Here is an 11,735-nt window from a genome sequence, read left to right on the forward strand (position 1 = left end):
TATGTATGAGCTTTACATACAGCCACTTTCATAACAACCCTATAAAATAGATTGGTCCTTGTAGTATTAGCAGTCATAAGAGTAATTGCAGTGATAGTAGTTGTAATAACAGTCACAATACTAGTTGTAGTAATAGTAACTACACATCCTTGATAGATTAATAATAATATTACAATTAAGATATCAATAGCATTTACTATGCATCGGATAGTTCATATATGTTATCACAAATAATTATATAAAACTTTAAATGTGAGTATTATTATACTCATTTGTTAAATGAGGACATTCAGAATCAGATTAAATAACTTTCTACCAATTAGAGAACAGAGAGCTCAGGCCGGGCGTGGTGGCTCATGCATGTAATCCCAGTGCTTTGGGAGGCCAAGGCAGGCAGATCATGAGGTCAGGAGTTCGAGATCAGCCTAGCCAACATGGTGAAACCCCGTCTGTACTAAAAATACAACAATTAGGTGAACGTGGTGGCAGGCACCTGTAATCCTAGCTACTCGGGAAGTTGAGGCAGGAGAATTGCTTCAACCTGGGAGGTGAAGGTTGCAGTGAGCCGAGACCACGCCACTGCACTCCAGCCTGGGCAACAGAGCGAGACTCCATCTCAAAAAAATAAAAAATAAAAAAAAGAGAGAGAGAGAGAATAGAGAGCTCAAACTATGACTGTCTGGGTCTGAAGTTCATTGTCTTTGCAGCAAGGGATTTGATACTCCTAGATGAAAGCCCAAGGTTCAGTTTTTGTCTCACTGATTTGCAGTCTAACGAACTCAGTTTTATCAGTTTACCCTGTATCTATTAGGCTTTGAAGTTGTCAGTAGGAATCAAATGACAATAGTCTTGAATAAATTGGAAGAGTCTACATTAAGGTACCCTCAGGATGTATCTATAAAGACAACTGGCTTTTATCACGTACTTAAGGAAACCCTTCTTCTGGAAAGTAGGTCAAACTAGAATATGAAATAACAAACCAGAGACCTGCTGGTTGCACCAATAACTAGATAATAGAAGAAACTGATGTTCTTAAGAAATATCTCCATTGCTAAGATTTCTTAATAAATATCTCATGATGTTTAGTTCTGTATAATTGAGAGTGATTCCCTAAATCTGAGCCCCTTTTCTCCAGCCAGGGCCACTGGAAATGCCTGAAATAAAGCAGTGGCCATGGGAATAGAAGGGCTGCCATGAATAGTAACAGCTGCATCAAGGGTAGAGATTTTCATTAAAAAGGGAAGAGACTGAGATAACTCCAAGTCCTAAAATCTGGGTGTAGTAGACAATGGATATTCCCCTAGATAGCCTGAAAGTGTTGGTTATTCTGTTCCAAGGAAATAGAATTTTATTCTGTCATTAACACCAGAACAGAATAGTGTTGATGACAGAATTCCATTTAAAAGATTCTATTCCCTTGGCAGTAGTTTATTGTGAATTTGCCATTACTTTCATTTTTTTCACTTGAGATTCCCTCTCTTGGGATTTCTGAAAGGCAATCCTATGCTCTATCCTGAAAACACAGTGACTTCAGAATGACAGTCATTGTGATGAAATCATCCGTCCCTCTTATTCTCTAAAAAGTGCAATGTCCATGTGGATCAGAAGAAAATATGCCCTGAAGTCCTAAGTAACCTAACCCCATAGAGATCCCTGGAAAGACTGATTGATTAGACTAAAAATGTATCGCTCCTCCCCTCTACCTAATCCCACATTTCTCAAGTAGATAGAGAGAAGCACACACATGCGCAAGAAATGTGTGGGAATGAGTTTCTAGTTGATGGATGAAAAAAGAGGAGCTACTTGCATTAAGAATATTTGCTTTTTGGATATGTTAAAACACCCACTAATGCAACTTAGAGACTTAAAACCCCTCTAAAGAAGCTTTCTGATTTATGAGGGCAAAGGGGCCTCAATTTGTTATGCAGTTTAAATTCCAAACAAAATTTCCATCAACAACCTGAATATCTGAAAAGAATCTCAGGTTATGCCTTTGGGGAACAGGATGATTAATACAAATCTTGCTGTTTTAGCACTGATGAGAGACAGACCCATGACTCTGAAAATCCAACAGCAAAGAGTCCATTTTGGGCCCTCTCTAGGGACAGACCCAGGACTCTGAAAATCTAGCAGGATAAGAGTCCATTCTGGGCCCTCTCTAGGGTGACTTTGAAAAGAAATACTGGTGCTGGCTTTGAGAAAGGCAGAAAGGACCACGGTTCTCTAATCTTCTTCCACTTATTTCAAATGGTTTCGATTTGCAGGGCTGCCTTCTGACTCTTGTTATTTTGCATTATAGTCCAAAGAGCAAATTTTCCCTCTTCTACCTCTGTTATCTTTTCTGAATTCTGCATTCCAAAAAAATAAATATAACCTTTATTTCAATAAATTATCATTTAATATTAAAAAAGAAAATTGATTATAGTCCTGATTCTATCATTACAAATTGCACCCTTGATGCTTTGGACAAAAGTACCCTTCTTGGCCTCAATCATATCATGATTAAAATAAGAAAATAATTTTCCATGTCTAATTTATTGTGTTTATTGTAAAATTTAATGAATTATTGTAGGAAACATTTAATATTACTTCTTTCCATAGCACATAGAATGAAACATTTAATATTACTTCATTTATAGCACATAGAATGATCTTACTGGTTTATACATCTATCTGTTCATCAGAAAGAGGTATCTCTATGTCTATTCATTCTTTCATTAGTTAATTATTTCATGCAGTTATCAATTGACAACTATGTATCTGCCAGGCACTTTTATAGGCACTGGGGTCTTTTCTGGGCTCCCCTCACTATCAATATAAAAGCTCCCCTGGGGTGATCTGGTTACTTTTATTACATGTTAATTGCTCACAAACTTGTATATCCAGCAAAATTTCTCTTCTGTATTATAACCTAAGTGCTAACTAAGCATCTCCTCTTGACTATCCTTCAGGTAACTGAATCTTATGCCTAAAGATGCCTAAAGATGAACAAGGAGTCCCACAACCTTCTCCCCATTTGTAGACATTAGAAACAAACAAAATCCTGAGATTTATCATTCACTTATTCCTATCTTTCACACAAACTCTCAAAATAAGGTCAATTAACCACCCAATGCTGTCAATCTATTGCCTAAATATTTCTTGAATCTGTCCATTTTAATTAATTTTTACTACTACTACAATGATGCAGACCATCATAATTTGTCCCTAATTATACTGCAACAGGTTCCTAATTAATTCCCCCTGCTTCAGCCTTTTCCCCATTTTAATCCATCCTCCTCACAGTAGCCTAAGGAGATTTGCTAGTTTGAGTCCTGGGAGATGAGATGGGGAAGATGGGCCCAAGCTGCAACATGAAGGTCCATGATGAGCAGTTGGCATCTCCTACAGTGCCTGCCACTTGGTAAGTTCTCAACGCTTATTTGTTGTTTCTGAAATGCAGGAAAGCATTTTGAAAATGACAGGATTCCACAAAATTAAGTTCCATATAACATATTTTAGCATAAAGGTAATGACATTTACTCCAGTGAAGTATTTCCCCTTCCTTCCTTCCTGGATTAAGAATGTAAGCCATTGCCTTGTTTATGTATTCTTACCAAAGGAACTTCTAAATGTCAGAGGTAAGTGAAATCCCAAGATATGAATGGAAATGTCACCTTACAAATTCACTGAAATTTTTATTCTAGTGGAAATTGGATAAATCTTATGAAATATAGAGAAGTGAGGAAGTGTTTGGGAAATGGCAATCTGACCAAGAGAAATCAGATTTAAAGTTCATCCTCGTAAGTTGCTATTGACGTGGAAAAATTTCAGCAATACTGTGGCTGTGGCTGGAGTATTATGACTATAGATGGACATTGACTTTTTATTTAATTGTTTTTGTTTTTATGGATACATAGTAGGTGTATATATTTAAGGGGTTTATGAGATATTTTGATACAGGCATACAATGTGAATTAATCAAATCAGAGGAAATGAGGTATCCATCAATTCAAGCATTTATTCTTGACTTTGATATTGAACCCTGCAAAGTTATGAGCACTAACATATCTTGTATGGCCTTCCAGAGATACTTTTCTCTATATTCTAAATTTATTCCCTACACTCAATAATTTATTTGCTTTATTTACTGCCAGTTTATGGAAAGTCTTGAGTTATCAGATGAGACAAATTTTTAAAAAGTGAATTGAATCAAAACCTCACACAGAATTTATAAAATCACAGCTATGGATTGACCTAGAGAGACAGCATTTATGTCTTCAACAGCACAAACCTTAGACATCTTGGCACAAAGTGAATGCTCACTAAATATTTGAAGCATAAATGTAAAAAATTCTTATTGCTCAGAACTCATTCCTGTATCTCTTAAAATCATTCCAAATGTGTTCATGAAGGTTCATGAACAAACAGTATGCACAAACATTTCCTAAACTTCCTCAGAATTCCTAAAAAAGCTGAAAGAAATGCACATTTGAATTTCGTTTCATTTATTTGCTCAGGTGAGCTGTGTTAAGTAAGAACTTAACATCTCTGGACCTCAAGTATTTCATCTGTAAAATGGGAATAATTATAATACCTATATCATATGAAGTATTTAGCAAAACGCTGGGCAGTATGTCACTCCTGGCAAGTACTTATGCATGCCTATGCTGGCAGAATGTCACTTCTTAGATTCTACAAAAAGAGTGTTTGGAACCTGTTTCATGAAAATGCAGGTTCAATTCTGTGATAAAAAATAACACATCACAAAGCATTTTCACAGATAGCTTGTTTCTAGTTTTTAGGCCTGGATATTCATATTTCCTTATAAGTCCTCAATAGGTTCGGAAACGTTGATGGTGCCAAGCTATCTGTGAAACAAGCTATCTGTGAAAATGCTTTGTGATGTGCTATGTTATTTCACAGAATTGAACCTGCGTTTTGATGAAACAGGTTCCAAACACTCTTTTTGTAGAATCTAAGAAGTGACATGGGGATGCATGAGTACTTGGTAAAATTAGCTAATATTATTTTTATTGTCAATTATTTTCCTTTCCCATGACATTTTCCCCATTTTGTACTAAAGCTCAGAAACAGAAATATTAGTGTTTAGCAAAAAGGAGAAGAGGGGAAGCAAATAGTCTGAAATGTGCACAACTGATATACGATCAGCTCCTTAGTAATGTAGTGCCACTTCCAAATAGCCCTTCGATTTCTTTTGTTTTTACATTTACTGTGTTTTCCTATTTTTTAGCATATATAAACTTTTTAAATAGAAAATTTGTGGAATTCAAAAAGTACAAAGGAAAACTATAAAAGCACAGGTAATCCTACCACCTAGTGATAATGGTTAATATGATATATATTACTTACTATATGTAATATACATTATATATACTTAACACCATATCATGAAAATTATGCCATTTTGTTATTTTGTTTTATTTTATATTTTTAGCTTTCCAACTTTCTTTCCTAAAAGCATCAATAATTCCTCCTGAGGAAGTACCTTTTTCTTTGGTATACAGTCTTGTTTGGTGAAATTGTCCTTCAGTGAGGGGCTTTGCCCTTTTCTTGTCAAGCCAATAATCCAAACTAGGCCACTGAATCCTTCTTCCATTGAATTTTAGCAGATTGACAGTGACAAACAATTGAGTTTACCAGTGGCAATGCTCGGACTAGGGTGTTCCTATTACGATACCGTTCCTGTAGGTCAGATGGCTGGCCCTCTATAGCTATCTTGGTTTTTCATCTTTCCCATTTAAAATACTAGTATCTTTCCAGTGAATTTTGTTTTTTTGTAAATTAGCCACAGTTTGTGTTACCACTATGACAGAACTATACTGGTAGAGAAATTGGTGCCAGAAAATAGATTACTAGCAATAGATATGAAATGAAATTTCTCTTCCTATGCTAGAATGTATATTTAGCAGCTTGAGAAACGTTATGGCAACATAGCAAATTAGGCTGTTCCTGCGGTCACCGGGAAGTTTGCTCACTTTGGCCAGCCAGAGAGAAACTGATTAACTGCTGCTGTACAAAAAGGAAACCTTTAGAAGAAATTCTAGGGCGCCATAGTACAATGGCTGCTTCTAATAGCATAACGGTAACTGAAAGCCAGGAAGCTCACAACCTAAATTCTCATTTCAAAGTATAGACTGAATCTCATTAACTTTTGACACCATACTGTGTGATTCTTAGCTTATGTTGCCCCAGATTTAGGATCATCAGAAGGCATTCTGAGGTTGATTTGTGGGTTGTTAAGTTGCAACATCAATTGAATTAAAAGCCTTGTCTAGTCTCTCATGTGAAAATTATGTTATTGGTTGAGAGTGCATACAGTGGGATCTCAATGATTAAATTAGGGAAATCTGAGAGTATTTACAGTATTCATAGCATCTTAAATCTGTAAACCCCTCTGAAAGATCCCACACATAAACACCCTGAGTTTTCCTTAGTCAAGGAAGCAACTCCTCTGACCTTGCTATAGAAATACTTCCTCTTGGCCGGGCACAGTGGCTCACGCCTGTAATTCCAGCACTCTGGGAGGCTGAGGTGGGCAGATCATGAGGTCAGATTGAGACCATCCTGGTTAACACGGTGAAACCCCATCTCTACTAAAAATACAAAAATTAGCTGGGTGTGGTGGCGGGCACCTGTAGTCTTAGCTACTCGGGAGGCTGAGGCAGAATAATGGTGGGTGAACCCAGGAGACGGAGCTTGCAGTGAGCCAAGATTGCACCACTGCACTCCAGCCTGGGCAACAGAGCGAGACTCCGTCTCTAAGTTAAAAAAAAAAAAAAAAAAAAAGAAAGAAAGAAATACTTCCTCTCTCCTTTCTTTCCTCCCACATGTGTAGAACATACCCTTTCAGGGAACCCAGGCTCATGAAGCATCCTTACTTGTGCTTCAATAAGCAAGGCATTAGTGAAAAGAGAACCTGCGAAACCCCATTCTGCTCAGAAGTAACAAACTTCACATCTCTTCAGACTTCATGTGGTCCAAGAAAGCATGTGGCTGTGTCTGAGTTCAACAGGGTGTGAATAAAGAATAACCCCTCCACAAGGAGACTTCAAACAACAAATATTTGTAAAACACCAATGGTAACACAATCCACAAGGCCCTTGCACCTGGCATGCACTTTCGATCTGGCAAATGCTTTTCCCCTATTCATTCTTATAGTCAGAAAACATCAGAAGTTTACTTTCATCTGAGAGGAACAGTAGTATTCCTTACTTTCTTGTTTCATGGATAAATTGTCTCTAGAGATCTATGCTAAAATATACTCATTGTATGACACGACATCACACTTTTACATTAAATGGGAAAAATCATGCTGATAATTTGTAGGAAACTGGAAATAGCAGGAACATTAGACACCCTGCTGAGACACATGTTTTCCATTGGAAGCAAGATAGAAAAAACTTGAATACACTAACATCTACCACCTCTGTGAAATGTCTGAGAATCCTGAGAATTGCAGCATATTGGAATAAATTTCCCTTTTCAAGTGAAGAACCAGTAGGCTCACTTTGCATTCCCTACCTTAAGAAGACAGAAAACACATCTCTCAGTTGCTGTCTTTGGATTTTGTTGGCAGTATTGGAGAGTTTGATGTGCTGCTACATAAACTTACAAAGTGGCTTGAAAACCTGCAAGTTTGAAATGGAACCTAAGACAGGCATATCTCTCTACCTGTACAAATAGTTACATAAATTGGCCCTTTGGGCTCAGTAAATACAATGATAACTAGAATTTCAGTGGTGGTTCAGAGTGCTTTATGGAATCTATAGTAAGCTCTGTTAGATGAATCACAAAAGAAACATCTAGAATTTGGAAGCAAAGCCCTATCATCATTGGTTAAGTAACTATTCTGTGTGCAGTGCCTCTTGTTTTACTTCTGGGCTCTGCTAGATTCTCAATTCTTGAGCATAATCCAAACTGTTCCTGATGAATGTGACATTATCTGATCCAACCATTTGGAGAGTGTCCTTGAAACTACTATGGACAGTGATAAAGTTATTGAAACCTCTATTCTATGTTGGGAGAATCACCAAGAACTAAGCTCAGTTATTAATAATTTGGTTTGTATTGGTCTACTTGACAAAGAACTCTGACCAGTTGAGCACTGGCTGAATATCAGGTGGATATAGGATGAGTAATAGGCAGGACCAATTTAGAAATAAGGAATGTAGTCAACGCAAATTTTATTTTTTTATTTTCTTATATTGTGACAAATATTTTATCTTCTCTTTCCATTATGTTTCTACTTATCTTATATTGGTAGTATTTATGGTGGTTAAAGTTAACATTATTTCAAAGTTTCACAATATTTGAATGGAATATCAAGAGAGCAAAAGGAAGAGGGACTATCGATCTAGACAGTTCAGACTTTCTGCCAGTTTAAAAAATTTGAGATATTAGATTGTCTGTAGTTATAAGTAGAATCTGTTTTCAAGTGTAATCTCTATAGTGAAAAAATGGAAAGGATGCATGAGTATACTTGATGAAGTTTTGTCAATTGAAGGAAGTGTATAACCAGCGTCCAAATCAAGGAATACATTGTTGCTAGCAACAATGAAAGGAGGGAGGAGGAAAGGAATGAGTTAAGACGCTCGATAATAAAGGAATGAGTTAAGACGCTCGATAATAAAGGAATGGTTAAAAAGCACACTGATACATTCTTGGGTGACAGAATACTATGCTAATCTTATTGTAGAAGAATAATAATGTGTACCATTTAAAGTTTTTGCTGCAAGCAAGGGAAACCAGTTCTGACTCTGATAATGTACAGAATGGAGTTGACTAGAAGGATATTGGCAACTCAAAAATTATGCAGAAACCAAGATGGAATGGTAAGCTTTTTTTGTGTGTAGAAACTACACAGGTGAGTGAGCACATAGCTGAAATAGTCTAGTTATGGTGCTGCTAGTGGAAATGATTGAACCACAACCATTTTCATTGTCATTCAGTTCCAGAAATATAACCAGCATAATTCAACTAATCTTTTATAACCATAAATAAGCTTGACCCTTTTAGAAGTCGGTAGGGGCTACTAGGTTGCTTCCTGTTTTCCTTCCTTCCTTCCTATGCAATCCTGTTGAGAATTTTGTAACACACATATCATTTTGCATATTTGTAATAGTTTATTCAAGATGATTTTTTAGAATCAGAAGTGCCGAGTAAATATGTATATATATTTTTAAAGTTTTTAATGAATGTTCCTAGGTTTTCTTTGAGGAAGAATTACCAATTTATGCTTCATCAACACTCTAGGACTCTTCAGTTTTCTTCATTTGTGCCCAAACTGGTGGAAACATGTTAGCAATTTTTTTGTACATCATTATATCAACCTCCCTTTTTATTTGGGACAGGCTTTCCCAATAATAAAAATTTGTAGTTTGATGAAGAGTAAGCACTGCTGTTAGATAAATCTATATTTTATACTATAAAGATAATATAATTGACATTTAGTAATAAGTTGTGTGTCATCCATTCAAGATTACCTTTAATGAATTATCTCCTAAATTTGCATGCTAAGTCACTTTGTCCTATCTTCTTTCAATAATGTTTGATTTTTATCACTTAATATTATTAGCTGCTAATTAGTAAAGGTTATCCTGTTTTCAAGGCAATGATAAAGCTTTCAAAGAAAATAATTTTTCTTTTCTCAGGCGAGAGGGAATAAAATATTGTGTTTTACAAAGTTGGCCCCACTGACCACATTTTAAAATGTCTTGATCTTCAGATGTTATTTTAAACATGATAGAAAGAGCTCTTAAGTGACCTTCAATTTATCCAACCTCCAGAATGACACTCTGTTCCTTCACAGATGCCCATAGAACACTAAATGCTTAAGTTCTCATAGGCTACACACTTCTTTTCAAACCACAAGATAGCTTTTGCTTTTTACTTCCAAGGTTGTTTGTGTCAGGTATATTTGTTATTTTAATTACATAATTTAAATAAGAATTATTCAAAGCAGTGGAATATGAGTGTGGAAAGAAATTCATTTTCAAAAGACCAAGTTCAATGGCATTGAACAATGACTTAAATAACTTGATCAAGATAATTCGTTTAAAAATGTTAGCAAATAAGAATGATTGAAGAAAAAATTACAAATCTAGAACAATTTTGCATTCAGATAGCTTTGCATCTGTCTTTAAATTCCAGACATCCTTTAAAGAAACCAAAATTGGAGTTCTTATATAATGAAACATGGGTATAACATATAAAACTGATGACACAGATATTCACTTAGCAGGCTCCATCTATAGTAAACACACACATACACAAATCAGCTCTAGCCTACATCAAATGGTTTCCAAATGAGTTTATATTAATAGATATTAACTTGCAATGTATTCTCTGAGACATGCACAAACCATTTTTAATAATTTATTACTTTGATTCAATTTAAAAATTAACCAAACAAACTAGATGCTATATTTTGGATATAATTTGTTTGGCCACACCAGGTCTTATGTTGAAATTGATCCCCAGTGTTGGAGGTGAGGCCTAGTGGGAGGTGTTTGGGTCATGGGGGCAGATTCCTCATGGCTTGGTGCCATTCTCCTATTCTTGCAGGAGCGAGTGAGTTCTCAGTCTTAGTTCCTGTGAGAACTGCTTATTGAAAAGAGGTGGACACCTCCTTTCTCACTTCCTTATTCTCTTGCCACATGACACCTGCCCCCCTTTGCCTTCCACCGTGAGTGGAAGCTTCCAGAACCCTCAACAAAAGCAGGTGCTGGTGCCATTCCTCTTCTGTAGCCTGCAGAGCCAGGAACCAAATGAACCTCTTTTCTTTATAAATTACCCAGCCTCAGGTGTTCCTTTATAGCAACACAAATGGACCAAAACACCAGATATTGTCCTATTTTGCTTGTATCTCAGTTTTTCTACAGAATGGAAGATAGGAAGAATACTTAAGTAATAGCACATTACATCTCAGATATGTGACAAATAATGTCACAAATAATGCCATAGGAAACTATATGCCAATTTTTAAATATCTTTTTCCTAACACAAGTAGAAGATAACTCTAAATAACGTGGATTTTTTTTTCACTTTATAAAAATCTATATATTTCTTCCTTCTAAATATTTGCCACAGTCTTTGTCCTTCACTCTCCTTGTTCCTTTGTGTTGTTTTTTACACAGATGAAAAACACTCACTGAAGTCAAAGTACATTTGTGTCTGCATGATGATTAGCAACAGATGAGTACTGATGTGGCTGAATGGTGATAAAGTCCATTAAAAAATTAAACCATGAGAGACAAATATATAGGTATAGCAAAGGCCATCTGTCTGAGGTGGATATGCATTTCCACTAAGAATATCTGGTCGCTTAGAAGCTGTCTTCCTTTCGGCACACTCTCAAATGAGACTATCTCAACACTTTTTCAAGTGTTTGTGTAGATTTAAGGTGATGCTTAACATCTCTGCATTTCTCATCATGGCCCACCAGAAACATACATGATAAAAATACATATTATATATGTTCTAAAGGAATGACCACAGATAAAATGATCAGGAATGTTTTGTAATTGTTTTATTGAAACATACTTTCTCAGAACTCCCTTGATTCTTCTTCACCTTATGTCAATATTACTTTCACTTTTTGATTGATAATATTCATTATTAAAAATTCAGCTTTTGACCGCTGAGTCCTAAACATAACTTCATGGATAACTTCAGTAGAATTTAATATATAGACTAAAAGATTATTTGTTCCATGTGATGGTTCATATTTTTTA

This window comes from Gorilla gorilla, chromosome 16 (assembly GCF_029281585.2).
Source record: "Gorilla gorilla gorilla isolate KB3781 chromosome 16, NHGRI_mGorGor1-v2.1_pri, whole genome shotgun sequence".
Lineage (NCBI taxonomy): Eukaryota > Metazoa > Chordata > Mammalia > Primates > Hominidae > Gorilla > Gorilla gorilla.